The following is a 22,336-nucleotide window of genomic DNA, read 5'->3' as shown; positions in this document are numbered from 1 at the left end:
CAAAATTAGCAGGAGCAATGAAAATGAAATCAGAAAGCTTAATTCAACTTACAATTCCTTAGAATTATGCAGAAGAGAACAAAGATGAATTGTAGATCAAGGATTGAAACAGAATTCCTTCAATTCTCAACCCAAAATTCAAAACAAACAGTGAAGAGTGTAGAACAATGAAAAAGAAAATCAATTCCCAATCCCAATTTTCCAAATTCAAAGATGAAAATTAAAATGAGCTAAAAGTAAAACTAAATTGACAGAAGGTCTTTTCTAAATCAAACTAACTTCTATTTATACACTTTCTATTTTTATCTTCAAGCCTTGAATTGGGCCTTTGGCTTTGTTGAGATTGGGTCGAAGATGGCTCCAATTGAATACTCTTGATCTTGAGAAGAGATCTGTGTGAGAATTGGATACTGATGCTTTAAGTTTGTGTCAACGTTTGAGGTCAATGTTGACTCAAACGCCACTTTGAATCAGATCAGCAAAAACCAAAAAGGCTTGCTGTCATTGGCGTTTGACTCAACTTTGGAGGGTCAACGTCATTGAATCCACGCGTACGCGTGCTTTGCGCGTTCGCGCATTCTGCTAAAAAATGCTTATCCACGCGTTCGCGTGCTCCACGAGTTCGCGTGGATAAAGAAAATCATTATTCTAACTTTAAGGACGTTGGCCTCAGCGTTGGACCCCAAACCTTCCCTCCAACGTTGGCATTTTCATGCGTACGCGTGCTTCACGCGTTCGCGTGCTCTGCTTTTTCCCCATCCACGCGGACGCGTCACCAACGCGTTCGCGTCGATGCATGTTTTTCAAATCTCAATTCTGGGTCGAGCATCGCTGATGTTGGAGGCTACGTTTGAGCTAGCGTTGGACCCGCAACGTCAAAATTTAGTGACGCGTACACGTGACCCACGCTTACGCGTGGATGGTCGTTTTTCCATTCCACGCGTGCGCGTGACGCACGCTTTCGCGCGGATACAGAATTTCGCTTTTTCACGAGTACGCGTCATAGACACTTACGCGTCACTAAAAAAACTTGTTTGTCCAGAATTGAAACTTTTCATTACCACGTTGGGGGTAACGTTCGATGTCCAAGTCTCTTTTCTTCAACCTTCCTCCATGCTTTTTGATGAGCGGATAATTTATACGCTTTTTGACTTTGTTTTTAGGTAGTTTTTAGTATGATCTAACTACTTTTAGGGATGTTTTCATTATTTTTTATGTTAAATTCACATTTCTAGACTTTACTATGAGTTTGTATATTTTTCTATGATTTCAGGTATTTTCGGGCTGAAATTGAGGGACCTGAGCAAAACTCTGATAAGAAGGCTGACAAAGGACTGCTGATGCTGTTGGAATCTGACCTCTCTGCACTCGAAATGGATTTTCTGGAGCTACAGAACTCCAAATGTCACTCTCTTAACAGTGTTGGAAAGTAGACATCTAGATCTTTCCAGAAATATATAATAGTCCATACTTTATTCGAGATTTGATGATGTAAATTGGCGCTTAACGCCAGTTCCATGCTGCATTCTGGAGTCAAATGCCAAAAACACGTCAGGAACCAGAGTTGAACGCCAGAAACACGTTACAACTTGGCGTTCAACTCCAATAAAAGCCTCTGCACGTGTAACATTCAAGCTCAGCCCAAGCACACACCAAGTGAGCCCCGGAAGTGGATTTCTGCATCAATTACTTACTTCTATAAACCCTAAGTAGCTAGTTTATTATAAATAGGACATTTTACTATTGTATTTTCATCCTGGATTGTATTTTTGATCCTGTGATCACGTTTTGGAGGCTGGCCATTTGGCCATGCCTGGATCTTCATCACTTATGTATTTTCAACGGTGGAGTTTCTGCACACCATAGATTAAGGGTGTGGAGCTCTGCTGTACCTCAAGTTTCAGTGCAATTACTATTTTCTATTCAATTCGACTTATTCCTTTTCTAAGATATTCGTTGCACTTCAACATGATGAATGTGATGATCCGTGACACTCATCATCATTCTCACCTATGAACGCGTGACTGACAACCACTTCCGTTCTACCTTAGACCGGAAGCATATCTCTTGGATTCCTTAATCAGAATCTTCGTGGTATAAGCTAGAATTGATGGCGGCATTCATGGGTATCCGAAAAGTCTAACCTTGTCTGTGGTATTCCGAGTAGGATTCCGGGATTGAATGACTGTGACGAGCTTCAAACTCGCGATTGCTGGGCGTGATGACAAACGCAAAAGAATCAAGGGATTCTATTCCAACATGATCGAGAACCGACAGATGATTAGCTGTGCTGTGACAGAGCATTTGGACCATTTTCACTGAGAGGATGGGATGTAGCCATTGACAACGATGATGCCCTACATACAGCTTGCCATAGAAAGGAGTGACAAAGATTGGATGAAAGCAGTAGGAAAGCAGAGATTCAGAAAGAACACAGCATCTCCATACACCTATCTGAAATTCCTACTAATGAATTTACATAAGTATTTCTATCCTTTATTATTTAATTAAGTATCTCTTTATATTTTCCGAAAACCACTATCAATTTAAATCCGCCTGACTGAGATTTACAAGGTGACCATAGCTTGCTTCATACCAACAATCTCTGTGGGATCGACCCTTAAGGTATTACTTGGACGACCCAGTACATTTGCTGGTTAGTTGTGCGGAGTTATGACAAAGTGTGATTTATGTTTGAGAGCACGAAGTCTTTGGAGCCATTGTTGATGATCACAATTTCGTCCACCAAATTTTTGGCACCGTTGCCGGGGATTGTTCGAGTTTGGACAACTAACGGTTCATCTTGTTGCTCAGATTAGGTAATTTTCTTTTCCACAAGTTTTCAAAAATCTTTCAAAAAAATTTTTTTTCTTTATTTTCGTTTTTCTAAAGAATATTTTCGAAAAATTTATTAAGAAAATACAAAAAAAATCATAAAATCATAAAAATCAAAAATATTTTTTGTTTCTTGTTTGAGTCTTGAGTCAATTTTTAAGTTTGGTGTCAATTGCATGTTTTAAAAATTATTATGCATTTTTTGAAAAATTCATGCATTCATTGTGTTCTTCATGATCTTCAAGTTGTTCTTGGTAAATCTTCTTGTTTGATCTTGATGTTTTCTTGTTTTGTGTCTTTTATTGTTTTTCATATGCATTTTTGCATTCATAGTATCCATGCATTAAAGAATTCTAAGTTTGGTGTCTTGCATGTTTTCTTTGCATCAAAAATATGTTCTTGATGTTCATCATGATCTTCAAAGTGTTCTTGGTGTTCATCTTGACATTCATAGTGTTCTTGCATGCATCATGAGTTTTGATTCATAATTTTCATGTTGTGAGTCATTTTTGTTGTTTTTCTCTCTCATCATTAAAAATTCAAAAATAAAAAAATATCTTTTCCTTATTTCTCTCCTAATTTTCGAAAATTTGAGTTGACTTAGTCAAAAATTTTTAAAATTAGTTGTTTCTCATAAATCAAGTCAAATTTTCAATTTTAAAAATCCTATCTTTTCAAAAAAAAATTCAAAAATCAAATCTTTTTCATTTTTATCTTATTAATTTCGAAAATTTTAAAATTATTTTCAAAATCTTTTTCTTAATTTTATTTCAAATTTTCGAAATTACACTAACAATTAATGTGATTGATTCAAAAATTTGAAGTTTGTTACTTTCTTGTTAAGAAAGGTTCAATCTTTAAATTCTAGAATCATATCTTTTAGTTTCTTGTTAGTTAAGTAATTAATTTTAATTTTAAAAATTTAATCTTTTTCAAAATATCTTTTTCTTAAAAATCATATCTTTTTTTATATCTTTTTATCATATCTTTTATATCATATCTTTTTCAAAATTTTATCTTTTTCAAAAATTTGATTTTAAAATATCTTATCTAACCTCTTATCTTCTTATCTTTTCAAATTTGATTTTAATATCTTTTTCAACTAACTAATTAACTTTTTGTTTCTTTCTTATCTTTTTCAAAACCACCTAACTACTTCTCCCTCTCTAATTTTTGAAAATATCTCATCCCTTTTTCAAAATTCTTTTTAAATTAATTGATTGTTTTAAATTTTAATTTTAATTCTATCTCATCTTTAATTTTCGAAAATCACTAACTCCTTTTCAAAATTAATTTTTGAATTATCTCTCTCATCTTCTTCTATTTATTTATTTATTTACTAACACTTCTCTTCACCTCTCTTCATCTCCAATCACTTCCTCTATCCTTACCCTTGTGTTTGGATTATTCCTTCTTCTTAATCCTTATCCCCTTTCTTCTTCTACTAATAATAAGGATCCTCTTTACTGTGACATAGAGGATTCCTCTTCCTTTTCTTTTTCTCTTCTCTTTCATATGAGCAGGAACAAGGAAAAAGGCACTCTTGTTGAAGCTGATCCTGAACCTGAAAAGACTCTGAAGAGGAAACTAAGAGAAGCTAAATTACAACAATCCAGAGGCAACCTTTCTGAAATTTTCGAACAAGAGAAGGAGATGGCAGCCGAACCCAACAACAATAATGCAAGGAGGATGCTTGGTGATTTTACTAAACCCACGTCCAAGTTTGATGGAAGAAGCATTTCAATTCCTGCCATTGGAGCAAACAATTTTGAGCTGAAACCTCAATTAGTTGCTTTAATGCAACAAAACTGCAAGTTTCATGGACTTTCATCTGAAGATCTTTACCAGTTTTTAACTGAGTTCTTGCAGAATTGTGAGACTGTTAAGACGAATGGAGTAGATCCTGAAGTCTACAGGCTCATGCTTTTCCCTTTTGCTGTAAGAGACAGAGCTAGAACATGGTTGGACTCACAACCTAAAGATAGCCTGGACTCCTGGGATAAGCTGGTCACGGCCTTCTTGGATAAATTCTTTCCTCCTCAAAAGCTGAGCAAGCTTAGAGTGGATGTTCAGACCTTCAAGCAAAAAGATGGTGAATCCCTCTATGAAGCTTGGAAAAGATACAAGCAGATGACCAAAAAGTGTCCTTCTGACATGTTTTCAGAATGGACCATATTAGATATATTCTATTATGGTCTATCTGAGTTTTCCAAAATGTCATTGAACCATTCTGCAGGTGGATCCATTCACCTAAAGAAAACGCCTGCAGAAGCTCAAGAACTTATTGACATGGTTGCAAATAACCAATTCATGTACACTTCTGAGAGGAATTCCGTGAATAATAGGACGCCTCAGAGGAATGGAGTTCTTGAAATTGATGCTCTGAATTCCATATTGGCTCAGAACAAAGTGTTGACTCAGCAAGTCAACATGATTTCTCAAAGTCTGAATGGATGGCAAAATGTATCCAACAGTACTAAAAAGGCATCTTCTGAAGAATAAGCTTATGATCCTGAGAACCCTGCAATGGCAGGGGTAAATTACATGGGTGAACCTTATGGAAACACCTATAATTCATCATGGAGAAATCATCCAAATTTCTCATGGAAGGATCAACAAAAGCCTCAACAAGGCTTTAATAATGGTGGAAGAAACAGGTTTAGCAATAGCAAGCCTTTTCCATCATCTTCTCAGCAACAGATAGAGAATTCTAAGCAGAGCTCCTCTAATTTAGCAAATATAGTCTCTGATCTGTCTAAGGCCACTTTAAGTTTCATGAGTGAAACAAGGTCCTCCATCAGAAATTTGGAGCACAAGTGGGCCAGCTGAGTAAGAAAGTAACTGAAACTCCTCATAGTACTCTCCCAAGAAATACAGAAGAGAATCCAAAGAGAGAGTGCAAGGCCATTGATATAGTCAATAGGGCCGAATGCAGAGAGGGAGGAAAGGACGAAAATCCTAGTGAGGAAGACCTCCTAGGACGTCCTCTGAGCAAGAAGGAGTCCCCTATTGAGAACCTAAAGGAATCTGAGGCTCATATAGAGACCATAGATATTCCATTAAACCTCCTTCTGCCATTCATGAGCTCTGAAGACTATTCTTCCTCTGAAGAGGATGAAGATGTAACTGGAGAGCAAGTCGCTCAATATTTAGGAGCTATCATGAAGCTGAATGCCAAGTTGTTTGGTAATGAGACTTGGGAAGGTGAACCTCCCTTGCTCATTAGTGAACTAGATACATGGGTTCAGCAAACCTTACCTCAAAAGAGACAAGATCCTGGCAAATTCTTAATACCCTGTACCATAGGCACCATGACCTTTAACAAGGCTCTATGTGACCTGGGTCAAGCATAAATCTTATGCCACTCTCTGTAATGGAGAAATTAGGGATCATTGAGGTACAGCCTGCCATATTCTCATTACAAATGGCAGACAAGTCAGTAAGACAAGCTTATGGATTGATAGAGGACGTGTTAGTGAAGGTTGAAGGCCTTTACATCCCTACTGATTTCATAATCTTAGACACTTGGAAGGAGGAGGATGAATGCATCATCCTTGGAAGACCTTTCCTAGCCACAGCAGGAGCTGTGATTGATGTTGACAGAGGAGAGCTAGTCCTTCAATTGAATGGGGACTACCTTGTATTTAAGACCCAAGGGTATTCTTCTGTAAACTTGGAAAAGAGGCACAATAAGCTTCTCTCAATACAGAGTCAAACAAAGCCCCACAATCAAACTCTAAGTTTGGTGTTGGAAGGCCACAACCAAACTCTAAGTTTGGTGTTGAGAAGCCCCCACATTCAAACTCTAAGTTTGGTGTTGGGAGGCCCTCATCATGCTATAAACATCTGTGAGGCTCCATGAGAGCCATTGTCAAGCTAGTGACATTAAAGAAGCACTTGTTGGGAGGCAACCCAATTTTTATTTATCTAATTTTATTTTTTTATTTTACTATTATTTCATGTTTTATTAGGTTCATGATCATGTGGAGTCACGAAAAAAATACAAAAATTAAAAAACAGAATCAAAAACAGTAGAAGAAAAATCACACCCTGGAGGAAGGACTTACTGGCGTTTATACGCCAGTAAGGAGCATCTGGCTGGCATTTAACGCCAGAACAGAGCATGGATCTAGCGTTGAACGCCAGAAACAAGCAACATCCTGGCGTTTGAATGCCAGGAATATGCCCTGAGGAAAGCTAGCGCTGAACGCCAGGAAGAAACATGGAAATGGCGTTCAACGCCAGAAACATGCTGCAATTGGGCGTTGAACGCCCAAAATGAGCATCACTTCGGCGTTTAAAGGCCAGAATTGTATGCTAAGGCATTATACATGCCAAATGGGTGTAGGGATGTAAATCCTTGACACCCCAGGATCTGTGGACCCTACAAGATCACCTCAAGATCTGTGGACCCCACAGGATCTCCACCCACCTCAACTCACCTTCTCTCTTCTTCACCAATCACCTCAATCTCTCTTCCCCATCACCCCTTCACCACTCACATCCATCCATCTCTTCCCCACCCAATCCCACCCATATGGCCGAAACATACACATCGCTCCCTCTCCTCCATATCTTCTTCCATTCTTTCTTCTTTTGCTCGAGGACGAGCAATATTTTAAGTTTGGTGTGGTAAAAGCATAGCTTTTTATTTTTCCATAACCATTGATGGCACCTAAGGCCAGAGAAACCTCTAGAAAGAGGAAAGGGAAGACAAAAGCTTCCACCTTCGAGTCATAGGAGATGGAGAGATTCATCTAAAGGGTCTATAGCTCAGTGGTAGAATATTTGACTGCAAATCAAGAGATCCCTCAGGGGATAAATTTTCCTCCACACAATTATTGGGAGCAACTAAGGATAGGAGCACCAAAATTACTAGGGATCATGCAACAGAAGCAAGGAAGATACATAGAGGAGCTCAAAGAGCACCATTGGTCCTTCAAGAAGGCGCCACCCTCACTAAGGTGGACTCATTCCTTGTTCTTATTTTCTCTGCTTTTTGATTTTTATGTTATATGTTTATCTATGTTTTGTGTCTCTACTTCATGATCATTAGTAGTTAGTAACTATGTCTTAAAGCTATGAATAATTCCATTAATTCTTCACCTCTCTTAAATGAAAAATATTTCTAATTCAAAAGAACAAGAAGTACATGAATTTCGAATTTATCCTTGAATTTAGTTTAATTATATTGATGTGGTGACAATACTTTTTGTTCTCTGAATGAATGCTTGAACAGTGCATATTTTTTATCTTGTTGTTTATGAATGTTAAAATTATTGGCTCTTGAAAGAGTGATGAATAAGAGAAATGTTATTGATGATCTGAAAAATCATAAAATTGATTCTTGAAGCAAGAAAAAGCAGTGAAAAAGCAAAAGGCTTGCGAAAAAAAAGGTGGCAAAAAAATAGAAAGAAAAAGAAAAAGCAAGTAGAAAAAGCCAATAGCCCTTAAAACCAAAAGGCAAGGGTAAAAAGGATCCAAGGCTTTGAGCATCAATGGATAGGAGGGCCCAAGGAAATAAATCCAGGCCTAAGCGGCTAAATCAAGCTGTCCCTAACCATGTGCTTGTGTCATGAAGGTCCAAGTGAAAAGCTTGAGACTGAGTGGTTAAAGTGGTGATCCAAAGCAAAAAGAGTGTGCTTAAGAGCTCTGGACACCTCTAACTGGGGACTCTAGAAAAGCTGAGTCACAATCTGAAAAGGTTCACCCAGATATGTGTCTGTGGCATTTATGTATCCGGTGGTAATACTGGAAAACAAAGTGCTTAGGGCCACAGCCAAGACTCATAAGTAGCTGTGTTCAAGACTCAACATACTTAACTAGGAGAATCAATTAACACTATCTGAACTCTGAGTTCCAAGAGAAGCCAATCATTCTAAACTTCAAAGGATGAAGTGAGATGCCAAAACTGTTCAGAAGCAAAAAGTTACAAGTCCCGCTCATCTAATTAGAATTAATATTCATTGATATTTTGGAATTTATAGTATATTCTCTTCTTTTTATCCTATTTGATTTTCAGTTGCTTGGGGACAAGCAACAATTTAAGTTTGGTGTTGTGATGAGCGGATAATTTATACGCTTTTTGGCTTTGTTTTTAGGTAGTTTTTAGTATGATCTAACTACTTTTAGGGATATTTTCATTAGTTTTTTTGTTAAATTCACATTTCTAGACTTTACTATGATTTTGTGTGTTTTTCTATGATTTCAGGTATTTTCTGGCTGAAATTGAGGGACCTGAGCAAAACTCTGATAAGAAGGGTGACAAAGGACTGCTGATGTTGTTGGAATCTGACCTCCCTGCACTCAAAATGGATTTTCTGGAGCTACAGACCTCCAAATGACGCGCTCTCAATGGCGTTGGAAAGTATACATCCAGATATTTCCAGCAATATATAATAGTCCATACTTTATTTGAGATTTAACGACATAAATTGGCGCTCAATGCCAGTTCCATGCTGCATTCTGGAGTCAAACGCCAGAAACACGTCACGAACCAGAGTTGAACGCCAGAAATACGTTACAATTTGGCGTTCAACTTCAATAAAAGCCTCTGCACGTGTAACATTCAAGCTCAGTCCAAGCACACACCAAGTGGGCCCCGGAAGTGGATTTCTACATCAATTACTTACTTCTGTAAACCCTAAGTAGCTAGTTTATTATAAATAGGACATTTTACTATTGTATTTTCATCCTGGATTGTATTTTTGATCCTGTGATCACGTTTTGGAGGCTGGCCATTTGGCCATGCCTGGATCTTCATCACTTATGTATTTTCAACGGTGGAGTTTCTGCACACCATAGATTAAGGGTGTGGAGCTCTGCTGTACCTCAAGTTTCAGTGCAATTACTATTTTCTATTCAATTCGACTTATTCCTTTTCTAAGATATTCGTTGCACTTCAACATGATGAATGTGATGATCCGTGACACTCATCATCATTCTCACCTATGAACGCGTGACTGACAACCACTTCCGTTCTACCTTAGACCGGGCGCATATCTCTTGGATTCCTTAATCAGAATCTTCGTGGTATAAGCTAGAATTGATGGCGGCATTCATGGGTATCTGAAAAGTCTAACCTTGTCTGTGGTATTCCGAGTAGGATTCTGGGATTGAATGACTGTGACGAGCTTCAAACTCGCGATTGCTGGGCGTGATGACAAACGCAAAAGAATCAAGGGATTCTATTCCAACATGATCGAGAACCGACAGATGATTAGCCGTGCTGTGACAGAGCATTTGGACCATTTTCACTGAGAGGATGGGATGTAGCCATTGACAACGGTGATGCCCTACATACAGCTTGCCATAGAAAGGAGTGACAAAGATTGGATGAAGGCAGTAGAAAAGCAGAGATTCAGAAGAAACACGGCATCTCCATACACCTATCTGAAATTTCCACTAATGAATTTACATAAGTATTTCTATCCTTTATTATTTAATTAAGTATCTCTTTATATTTTCTGAAAACCACTATCAATTTGAATCCGCCTGACTGAGATTTACAAGGTGACCATAGCTTGCTTCATACCAACAATCTCTATGGGATCGACCCTTACTCACGTAAGGTATTACTTGGACGACCCAGTACACTTGCTGGTTAGTTGTGTGGAGTTGTGACAAAGTGTGATTTATGTTTGAGAGCACCAAGTCTTTGGAGCCATTGTTGATGATCACAATTTCGTCCACCACTTTTCTTCACCTATCATCAACCAATAAATGCATCAAAGCCTTGTTAAAGTCATGAGAATTCTTATCATTCTTAACACACAAGTAATTTTAGCATAATTCTCATGAAATTGCATCATATTAATCATAATTGGATGAATCTAGGTATGCCAGAATTTCTACCCAAATGGCTCACTTATAACTCAAGAAAGTGCATAAAACCTATCAAAAATAAAGAAAAAGGCTAGTAAAACTAGCCTAAGATGCCCTGGCATCAATTTTAATGAATATTTTCTCATGAATCTAAGGGCTATCAATTTTTTCATCAAAGAGCAGACATGTTTGCTACTTCATTAGGAGATAGTGGTTTGTTTGATCTGAAGACTTTTGGGACTTGGTACAGGAGGGTGAAAAATTATGTTGACGTGGCAAAAAAGCTTGACCGAGTCTGTATAAATAATGGTTGGTTATCTATCTTTTCAGAGGCTTATGCAGAAGGTTTAAATAGGCTTCAGTCTGATCATTGTCCTATTCTGGTGCATTGTAAAGGTCGTCCTCAGCCTAAAAGGAATCAACCTTTCCGATTTATTGCTGCTTGGGCTACTCATCCTGGGTATAAGGATATTGTGAATCAGTCATGGTGGTCTAGTAATAGAGGGATTCATGGCAAACTTTCGGAAGTGCAGAAGAATTCACTAGTGCAAGAAGAGCTCCTATGATTCCAAAAGTCCAGAGAGCAGTGGGTAAGGTTCGAGGATAGGACTACAAGATTCTTTTATATTTAAACTCTTGTATGAAAGAAGCATAGTAAGATTCATGGCCTTTTTCTCAAGGATGGAGTGTGGAAAACTGATTCGGAGGTTCTGAGTCGAGAAGCAGAGTCTTTCTACAAAATTTTATTCTATCGTTTGGATGATGTTGATTTAGGTTGCCTTTGTGATGTGCCTCTTCCTTCTCTGAATGAGGAAGCTTGCAATCATCTTATGGAACCAGTTACAGTGGAGGAAGTCAGAACAGCTATTTTTTGCATGATCTCGTTTAAAGCTCTGGGTCCTAATGAGTTTCAAGCTTTCTTCTTCAAGGAATATTGGGAGATTATTAGTCTTGATGTTTGGAAGATGGTTAAGCAGGCATTCTCCGTCATTGCTCTTAATCCAAGAATGATGGAGACTTTACTGGTTCTTATTCCAAAGGTTGAATCACCGGTATCTCTGAAATATTTCAGGCCGATTAGTCTTTACAATGTAGTTTACAAAATAATCACGAAGGTCCTTGTTAATAGGCTCCGTCCTCATCTTGCAAAGATTGTTGGCCCGCTTCAAGGAGGATTTATTCTAGGACGAGGAACTCCTGACAACATCATTATTGCTCAAGAGGTCATCTACTGTATGAAGAAGACTAAATCAAAGAAAGACACACTAGCCTTTAAGATTGATCTGGAAAAAGCTTATGACAGAGTTGACTGGAGGCTTTTACCCATACCCTTAAGAGCTTTGGTTTTCCTAGTCCTACAATTAATTTGATTATGAATTGTGCCACGGCTTCCTCTTTATCTATTCTTTGGAATGAGAATCGTCTGAATAGCTTTACTCCTAGCTGGGTTCTTAGACAAGGAGACCCTATGTCACCTTATCTTTTTGTATTGTGTATAGAGAGATTGGCATGCTTTATTAGTCATTAGGTTGATTTGGGCTTGTGGGATCCGGTTGCTATTTCTAGAGAGGGACCAAGAATATCCCACTTAATGTTTGCGAATGACTTACTTTTATTCTGTAAAGCTACAAAGAGACAAATGCAAAATGTGATGTTGGTTTTAGAGACTTTTTGTAAAGCATCTAGGATGAAGATTAATGTAGAGAAGTCTAAAGCGCTTTGCTCCAAGAATGTCTCTGCAACAAGAAAAAAGGTTTTCATTAGGGTGTCCTCTATCAGATTTGTCCAGGACTTGAACAAGTTTCTTGGGGTTACCCTTTGCCATTCTAGGGTGACCCGTTTAGCTTTCAATGGTGTCCTAGATAAGATTCGAGGTAGACTAGCAAGTTGGAAAGGGAGTTTACTCAATCAGGCTGGTAGACTCTACTTGGTTAATTCCGTTGCAGCCGCTATTCTCACGTACCAGATGCAGGTATCTATTTTTCCTAAAGGAATCATTAGTAAATTGGAGTCTATGATGAGAAATTTTCTTTGGAAAGGACAAGTTGATAGAAGAGGATTGCATCTTGTTAGTTGGAAGGTACTGGTTACTCCAAAAAAATATGGAGGTTTGGGGATTAAAGATCCTTATTGTGTGAATATTGCTCTTCTTGAAAAGCTACTTTGGACTTTTTTCCAACAGTCAGACAAGTTATAGGTCCAATTGTTGGATGCCAAATACCGATCATCTCTATATGATTGTTTTGGTTGTCTTAAGAAGAAGGGCTCTCCCATTTGGAGGAGTCTTTGTAAGGCTTGGGAAGTATTGAAGGATGGGTTTGCTTGTTGTATTGGAGATTTGAACCAGAATTTTTGGTTTTTTAGCCGGAGGAGAGAAGGGCAGTTATCTAATGAGATGGATTATGTTCACATTTCTGATTCGAACCTCCGGATATAGGATATATAGTCGGTTGGTAGGTGTCACTTGGATACTCTTTATTCTCCTTTATCTCAAAATCTGAAAGGTAATATTCTTTCTTACAATCCAGATGTGCAAGCAGGCCCAAAAGTGGGTTGGTATTGGTCTAGGTCTGCTGCCAAAGTCTATGATTCACACAATGGTTACTTGTGGTTGTGTAAGCAGCTGTTTGGTTGGGAGGAGCGGGAGAATTGACTTTGGCTTTGGCGCTAGCTTGTTCAGGAAAAGCACAAGTTTTTAGCTTGGCTGTGTCTTAAGGAGACTTTTCCTACTACAAGTTTTCGCTTCAGAAGAGGTATGTCGTCATCGGATCAGTGCCGAAGATATTTCTTGTCATCCTCTGGATTTGAAGAGCTGGTTCTTGTATCATAGAAGAGAGCATCCGTTCAAGTTCTTTTCGGAACTTTGCTGGATATGGCGAGCAAGGAATAATGACATCTTTAATTCTCATGAGACTTGGCCTCCGGAAAAAGTGATTTGTCTGGCATTAACTTCAAAAACGGAGCTTAGGAATACTTATGAATTACAATGTAGGTCCCTTCCCTCTATTCTAAATGGGTTTTAGAATTTCCCATCCATTGGTACTTTTAAGATTAATTGTGATGCTAGTTATCCTAATTCGGGTGATAGTGTTAGTTTTGCTTGGGTTATTAGAGATTGTAGTACGAGTTGGCAAAGGGGATGTTTGGGAATGATTGAGAGTAATAATATTCTTCAAGGGGAATTGTTTGCTATTTGGAGAGGACTCTTAGCCTGAGATGTGGGTCAGCGAGATGTTATTTGTAGACAGATTGTGTGGAAGCGTTTAATCTTGTTACTAATCACCGAGATAGTTTTGTGTTTATTGATATGTTGGTGCTCAAAATAAGGGATATTATGAATTAGAATTGGCGTGTTGACTTTCATTTGATTATGAGAGATGCAAACACGGTGACAGACACCATGGCAATTGGCAAAGATGGCAATGAGGTTACAACTTCATCATGTGGAGCTTCCTTCTCCTTGAGAGAAGTTTAAGAGTAGTCTTAAATGGGACTGTCCTTTTATTTAAACAGTTCCTTTGTTTTTCTTGTTCTTTTTCTTTGTTTAGTTTATTTAAGTCACAAAAAAAATGCTGACAAAATATACTCAAACTTTATTATTGAAAAAAATGCCTTCAAATAATTTAAAAAGACAACAAAATACCCAACAATAAATGTATATTTTCAAAAAATACCTTGGAGATTGAATTTTTATGCAATATTTTGCAAGCATGATTATAAAAATAAGATATTATTATACTTAAAATTTGGTGATTTTTCGTTAAGTATATATTTTTTATAATTTTTTTGTTAACAACCAATAATACTTTTTAAAAAGAGATAAGTATTGTTTTGGTCCTAACATTGAGGGTCAGAATCAAAACAGTCCCTGATATAATTTTTTATTTAGAATTTTTCTTAATGTTACATTTCATTTTAAGATCGTCATTTCTAATAAAAAATTTTTTTTAAATGACAAAAATACTCTTTTTCCCACCATTTCATTCTTCTTGTTTTTCTTCTTCCAGGAGAACAAATTCTCTTGTTCTTCTTCTTTCAGAAGAGCAAATTCTTCTTCAATTAACAAAACTCAAAATTTCAAATTTTTAAATATAATTAAAAAAATCCAATTACAAGAATTAAAAATACTCAAATTCATCTTCAATTACAAAAATAAAAAATCTATAAATTTAGAAAAATAAGAAATAAGAACAAGAACAATAAATAGGAACAAATTAAGAAAATCCAGAACAAGAATAAAACCAACAATAAGAACAAGAACAGAAATCCAGAAATCCAGAAATCTACAAAAAAAAAAGCAACAGCAATCCAGAAATCCAGAAATAAGAACAAGAACAAAATCAACAAAAAAATTAGGAAATTAGGAATTATGATGATCAGATTCAACAACAACTAATAATCAGATTCAACAACACCAACAACTAAAACATTATTCAAATCCAAAAATAACAAAATCAAATTCAACAACTAAATCAACACACAACAACGATAAAATTAGAAAATAACAAATCAAAATCAGATTAGAAGTACAAGTAGAAGCAGACCCAGAAGAAACAGAAATAGAAGCTCAAGCAAAAGCAGAAAGCAGAAGCAGAATCAAAAAGCAAAAACAGAGGTCGAAGCAAGAAGCAGAAGCGGCGAGGTGCAGCGGCGAGGTGCAGCGGCGAGAACGCGACAGTGAGGAACAGCGGTGCAGAAGTAGAAGCTCTCTCACTAGCTCGCGACGGCGACGACAGCTCCAAGCTTCGCCAGCGCCGTCCCCCTCCCACCCTTCCCCCTCTCCTCCCCCCCCGCGCGTCCTTTCCCCCTTCCCTTTCTCCCTTCCCCCTCGTGTCTTTTCTTTTTTTTATATTTTTTTATAAAAAAAGGACGATTTATAAAAAAAGGGTAGCTTCGTCATTTATAAAAAAAATATTAAAAAGGACGATTTTAAAATGAAATGCAATATTAAGGATGATTTTAAATAAAAAAATTACATGAGGGACGGTTTCAATTCTAACCCTCAACATTAGGGTCCAAAATAATACTTATCCCTTTAAAAACTCATAAAACAATATATACTTAACAAAAACTCACCAAATTTTAAGAATAATAATATCTCATTTTTCTAATCATGCTTGTAAAAAATTGCATCAAAATTCAATCTCTAATGTATTTTTTGAGAAATATATATTTAATGTTAGTTTTTTTGCAAGATTATCTAAAATTAAATATGTATTTCTCAAAAATACATTAAAGATTGAATTTTGATACAATTTTTTGAAAACATGGTTAAGAAAAGGAGATATTATTATCCTTAAAATTTGGTGATTTTTTGTTTAGTATATATATTTTTTTGTAATTTTTTGTTAACAACTAATAATACTTTTAAAAAATTACAAAAAATATATACTTAGAAAAAATCACCAAATTTTAAGAATAATAATATCTCATTTTTTTTAATTATGCTTGTAAAAAATCACATCAAAATTTAATTTCTAAGACATTTTTTAAAAATATATATTTACTGTTGGATATTTTTATCACGTTTTTAGATTATTTAAAGATATTTTTGTCAATAATAAAATTTAGATGCATTTTAATCAACGTTTGAATAATTTAAAGATATTTTTGGTGGTTAATCTTAGTTCAAAATTGGTAAGAAGGATTAATGGTTTATAACTTATTGAAGTGATTTGCAGCATATTGGCGGTTATTTTGAAGTGTAATTACAGTCTTTAATTTTTTTATTTTTGTTGGGCCAATTCAGACTTTCAAAAGGACTTTTTTTTGGGCAATAAATTTTTATAGATGACATATTTGTATGCCTCTTGAATCCTGCATCCTAGTTCAAATCTTAGCTAAGGATGGATATAGTTTAAAGATTCTATTATAATGTATGTGAGTGGAGGCTATATGAGTAGTGTATAATGACCCAAAAAAAAAAGTAAAGGTAATAAACTAATAATCAATAGCAATTAAGACTTAGCTCAGATGGTAATCTATGTGTCTTAGCATTGTGTGGGTGACTGGATGAAAAAAAAAACTAATAATTAATACTATAATTATTTTAATTAGACGGTTCATATTTAAATGATGAGTAAAATATAAAAAATAATTGTTATTTTCACTACATAATCATACAATTATTGATTTCTTGACAAATTATAAGTGATTAAATTCCAAATCTAAATTTATAACCTTTAAGAAAAAGAACTTCAAGTATCAATTCTATGATCCTTTTTCAAATTCTCATAGAATTCAAGTTGGATTCAATTCCTCTTTTGATAGAATTTGAATCTTTATAATGAAAAACGAAGATTCTTTTTAAAGAAATAATAAAAAAAGAATTATTGAAGATGAAGAATCAAAAACATCAATCCATTATTGCAATAGAGCTCGATCTTTTTTTTCAATGAAGAGAATTAAAAGCTCATAACTAAATATTTACATAAATGTGTAAGAAAGAACATGAAAGAAAAGAAGGATATGGAGAATGGGAAGAGAGTGAGGAGAGGGTTCGAAGACTCCCTTCTAGGTTGGTGTTTGTGTAGTGTGGAGTGTATCCTATTTATAAACTATCCTAAATTTAAATTTAAATGAAATTCAAATTACAATTCATGCAAAAAAATTTTAATTACTTCTAGATGATTTTTGTGGTCTTGATTGATTGGTAATTGTAACTTGCTTACATTAAATTGAAGAGGACCTTGAGTGAGATGATTAAACCAAATTTAGGCTCTAGGGGTTGATTATGAAGTTGGGCGTTAGTTGAAGTAACGCTTTTCACCCAGCGTTACTAACGCTTCAAAATATGCCACACTATGCTTTAGGGATGTTGTCGCTGGCATTAGATGCGCTCCTAGCACTTCTCTTTTCTAGCGTTAACAACGCTTCACAAATTATGGATGAAAAATTGATGTCGTGCGTATCCACAGATGTCATTTTTGCTCAGTTGTATATACGCACAGATAAATGCATACTCACAAATTCACTATCACTAGTATTGCAGGCGTTACTTATACATGCGACTCCTGGCGTTACTACTTATTAACGCCACACTTGGTATGCTCAAGGATCAAATTTTTCATTGTTGTGTGCATTGATGGCGCCATTCTTGGAAGGCGTCTTATGAACCTGGCGTTGGTAACGCCCATTCATGTTCCATATAATTGCTTGCTTCATTCACATTTAACGCACCTTCAATAATGGGCGCTTTAAAATTGGACGTTAGTAACGCCCTTACATGCTTCACTTTATCATTGTTGTAGTCTTGGTGTTAACATGGATGGCGCTAGCTTGATTGGGCGTTAACAACGCCTTAGTATTGCTTCATACATGCTTCTGTGAATTGGCTTCATTGATTGGCCTCATGCATGCTTCATTTACATTCATTATTCATTAGCGTTATATGCTTGCCTTGCATTGATTCACGCTAATAAAACATGCATGCTTTGATTTGATTGAGTACCATAGCTTCATGCTTCATTAATTAGTAACGCCTCATGCATTACTTGCATGCTTCACGCTAATACATGCATGCATCTTTTAATTCATGCTAATAAAACATGCATGTCTTCCTTTAGTTTCATTAATTGCTTCATTAGTTAACGCCATATGATTTGTTCCATTCGCCGGCGCCACTTTGAGAAGGCGCTTTTCATTCCGGCGTTAACAACGCCTTGTCGCCCTTGGTTTGCTTGAAAGCGTGGCCTAAAGTTTTAAAGTGTGTTTGAAATTCCAAAGTATATCTAAAGCTTTTTTTTATTTTTTTAATATTTTTTTATCATTTCTTACAAAATTCATCAAATAAAAAAATTAAAATAATATCCAACTTAAACACTAAAATACTCCGTAAATAAACATTATAAATTAATTTTTTATGTGAAAATTAAAAGTATAGAAAAATACATTATAATGTGCTCGCATCAATCGGTACACTTAAAAATTTTTCTATAGTAGTATAGTGGAACAAAAATTAAAAGAAAAAATAGGATCAAATATTTAAAATCTTATCTTCGTATGTCTCGGAAGATAGATTATTACGAGCTATACTTGAAATTTTTGTCTAAAACTACCTATAGACGGTAGAGGTCGAGTTGTTGATATAAGATGAATTAAAAAAAAAAGAGATTTCAATTATAATCTAAAAATTATTAGAATATATATTGCAGAAACGTGAAATCAAAGTAAGTTGTCCAGAAAAAATTTGAAATTAATTTAAATCAAACTACATTTTATATATTTATTTATCTCATTTACCTTAGATTTTTTTTTGGTTAGATATGCTAGTTTTCATTAAGTATTTATGTTATGAACATTAAAAAAGTTTTCTGTTTGGGTAACATATATAATACAATATTTTGTTTCACAAGATGTTATAATATAAAGTAATTTTTTACAAAATTTAAAATCCAATATTTTAAAAGAAGTTTAGTCGAAAAGTAATTTATAGACTTATGATAAAATAGACTTGAAATCCAATATTTTAGGGTTTATCTCGTGTTGAATTTTGTGAATTTTATCAATTTATTTCACATTTATTCAATAAAATAGTATGATTTTATGAATTTTTCCTAAATTGTGCTTAAGATTGAAAACATGCTTTTTACGTCCTTAATTTGTTAAATTTAATTCACTTTGATTTCACTCGATACCTTGATGTGTTGTTTAGTAATTTCAGGCTTAGGAGACAAGGATTGGATCCTAGAAGTAAAGAAAAATCATGTAAAGTGGAGAATTCACGAAAAAATGAGAATTTGGTGGAATTCGTGTCCATGCGTACGCGTGACACTTGTCACGTGACCAACTTAAAAAAATATGGTTGACGATTTCTAAACTCATCCAAACCCAAATTTAACTCATTTTTGAAGTATTTGAGGCCAAATTCAAAAAGGAACAAGAGGGGAACAATTAGTGTAGCTTAGGAACCATGTCTTAAGATAGTTTCTTAGAGAGAGAAGCTCCATCTTCTCTCTAAAATTTAGAATTTCTAGTTTAATTCTCTCTTAGATTTAGGTCTTGATCTTGTCTTGACTTAGTTTTCTTTGTAATTTCTTGTTATTACATCTTTGTTTTCTTAGTTTTACTTGCCATTTCCTTTATTTTGTCACTTTTATGTTATTAAACTCTTGTTGATTTTGATTTTCATTTATGCAATTTTGATGTTTATATGTTATTGATGTTTATTTGAGTTATTGTATTTGATTTCTTGCATTGGGTAGTTTTAGATTTTATATTTCTTCCTATTTTAATATGCATTTCTTTTATGCATGTGAAGTGTTTGTTAAAATGTCTCCTTTAGTTTTAGAGTAGATTTTGAGCATTCTTGACTTGAAAAGAGGAGTTTGGTAATCTTGAGTCATTAATACCCAATATATGTTGGTGATCTAGAGTTGTTAGTTAATCTTGTTTTCATTGATACTACTTATGGATTGGGATTAACTAGGCCTATTTAACTTTCTCTCATTATGGGGATAACGTAATAAGATTAACTCTTGGTAATTATTGTGTTATGATTAATGACTAGAATAGAAAACCTTGATTCTCAATCCATTATTGGTCTAGACTATGCTTGCAACAAAGAGATTTTTTTATTGAGCAATTCTAGACCGCCATAAATTCTACCCATCAAGTTTTTGGCACCGTTGCCAGAAATTTGCAATGTGTGCTTGTTATTGGTTATTGTTCATATGTAAATATTGTGAATAGTTTGATTTTTACTTGTTTGCTAGTTTTAGTTTACGAGTTTGTTTTCTTTATTTCTTATTAGCTCTTATTTTTAATTTCTCTTTTCACCGTGAATTCTTATCATTTTGACTATGAGTTTGGTTCAAACTATGTTGTAGAAAATGAAAGCTTCAATGACAGTTTGCATCAAGGATTTGAAAATTAAAGGTAGGAGGAGTCTCAATCATATAGACAATCTTTTTGGCAATAACCTCCTCCGGTTTCTTTCGGTTACACTCTGACTCCTAATGCATACCAACCTAATGGATGTGGTGGACCTCTTTGTGGTTGTCAACCACAATCACCATATGCATATGAATCCCCTCTCAATATAGCCCTTATCAACCTCACTCACAAGACCCATACCACCATTCACCTCCATATGATCCTAACACATATCCACCATACCAATAATCATACGAACCATAGCTAGAGCCACCACCATTCTAACATCAATACTCCCAAGAACCACCAATACCATATACACCACCTCAATATACTCACTAATATAAACCACCTTCCAATTATAAAATTTTTCTCCCAAATAATGAGCTCTCTTCTTTACCACCGTCCCCATTGAATGAATTTCTCCAACTCCTAATGCAAGAACAACAAGAACTTCTAGCTTGGTTCCAAAAGCAAGAAGAAGAGCAAAATATGTTAGGGGAATTCGTGACTAGCTTAACCGAAGGAGTGAACTATTTAGTATCATTATGTTTATATAATCAAGACACTCTTATTGATGAATGTGGAGGATTAACTGAGGAGCATAATGAGAAGAAGAACTTGGAGCTTTAAGAAAAAGAAAATGAGTTGAAGCAAGAATTCCAACAAGAGGAGGAAGTCGAGATCATTGGTATTAAGAAAGTGGTTGGAGAATTGAGAAAAATTGATCAAGAAGCGGATTCCATCATTAGTGATTTTTTGTCCACACTAATTGATTTTCTTGATGAACATGTTGAGCCTTCCCCCATTGAATTTGAAAGAGGTGTTGACATAGATCTTATGTAACTTCCAAGGTATCACTTAAGTGATGGGGAAGAGTTAAAAGAAGTTGGTGAAGAAGACTTAGAATTTGAGGAAGTTTGGCAAGAAGTGAAAATTGAAGAAAGTTGTCAAGAGGTGGATGTTATCAAAGAAGATCACAAGGAAGTGAAAATTGCCTTGTCCAAGTTGTTGGAGACATCTCCTCCTAAGTTACCATCAACCATTATATCATTCGAGTGGGTAAAATTTGTTTCCCTTAACTTTCTTATTCCACTTGAATATGGCTTGTTAGAAATGGATAGTCAACTTATGATGCTTTGTGGGTTAAAGAGTAGAAGATAGATGATTAGTGGTTGGCATTGTAAATCAAGGCTCATTAAGATTGAAGCATCAAAGTTTAGGTGCAAGGATTAGTGTACTACTCAATTGATAGGGCCTAGGAAGATGTTTGGATGCTTATATGAGAATTCTAAGGTGAGTATACCACCCGGATAGAATTGTGGTGATCAATTTGAAGACGGGTGTAAAAATAAGATTTGAGATTCTGGATTACAAGAGGAGGATCAATTTTGGGAGCTTCTAACTTGTGTGAAACTTCACCAAGGTTTGGTGCACTTGATTGGACATTCTAGCAATCATTTAAAGTTCAAACATTGGTTGAAGTTTAAGGATGAATTCAAGCACAAGCCTCCTTGATTAGAGCTCCCCAAAAGTCCAACTTAAGGACAATAAACAAAAGTGTTAGGTAGCAGACATTCCTTTATGGTAAATTCTTTCTATTTTATCTTTTGTATATAGTTGATGAATAAATTGAGTTTCCATTGTTAGGTACTTCCTTTTTCTATATCATTCTTGGATATATTGCTCTTAGATGATTAGTTGCTTATGTAAATTTTTGTTTTAGGTTGCATATTTGAATAGTTAATAATGTTGTCTTGAATTGTCTTTTTCTTTTGCATTGCATGTTTAAAGATTTTGTTAA

The sequence above is a fragment of the Arachis stenosperma genome, chromosome 1 (assembly GCF_014773155.1).
Source record: "Arachis stenosperma cultivar V10309 chromosome 1, arast.V10309.gnm1.PFL2, whole genome shotgun sequence".
In the NCBI taxonomy this organism is placed as follows: Eukaryota; Viridiplantae; Streptophyta; class Magnoliopsida; order Fabales; family Fabaceae; genus Arachis; species Arachis stenosperma.
This window is presented reverse-complemented; position numbering follows the sequence as displayed.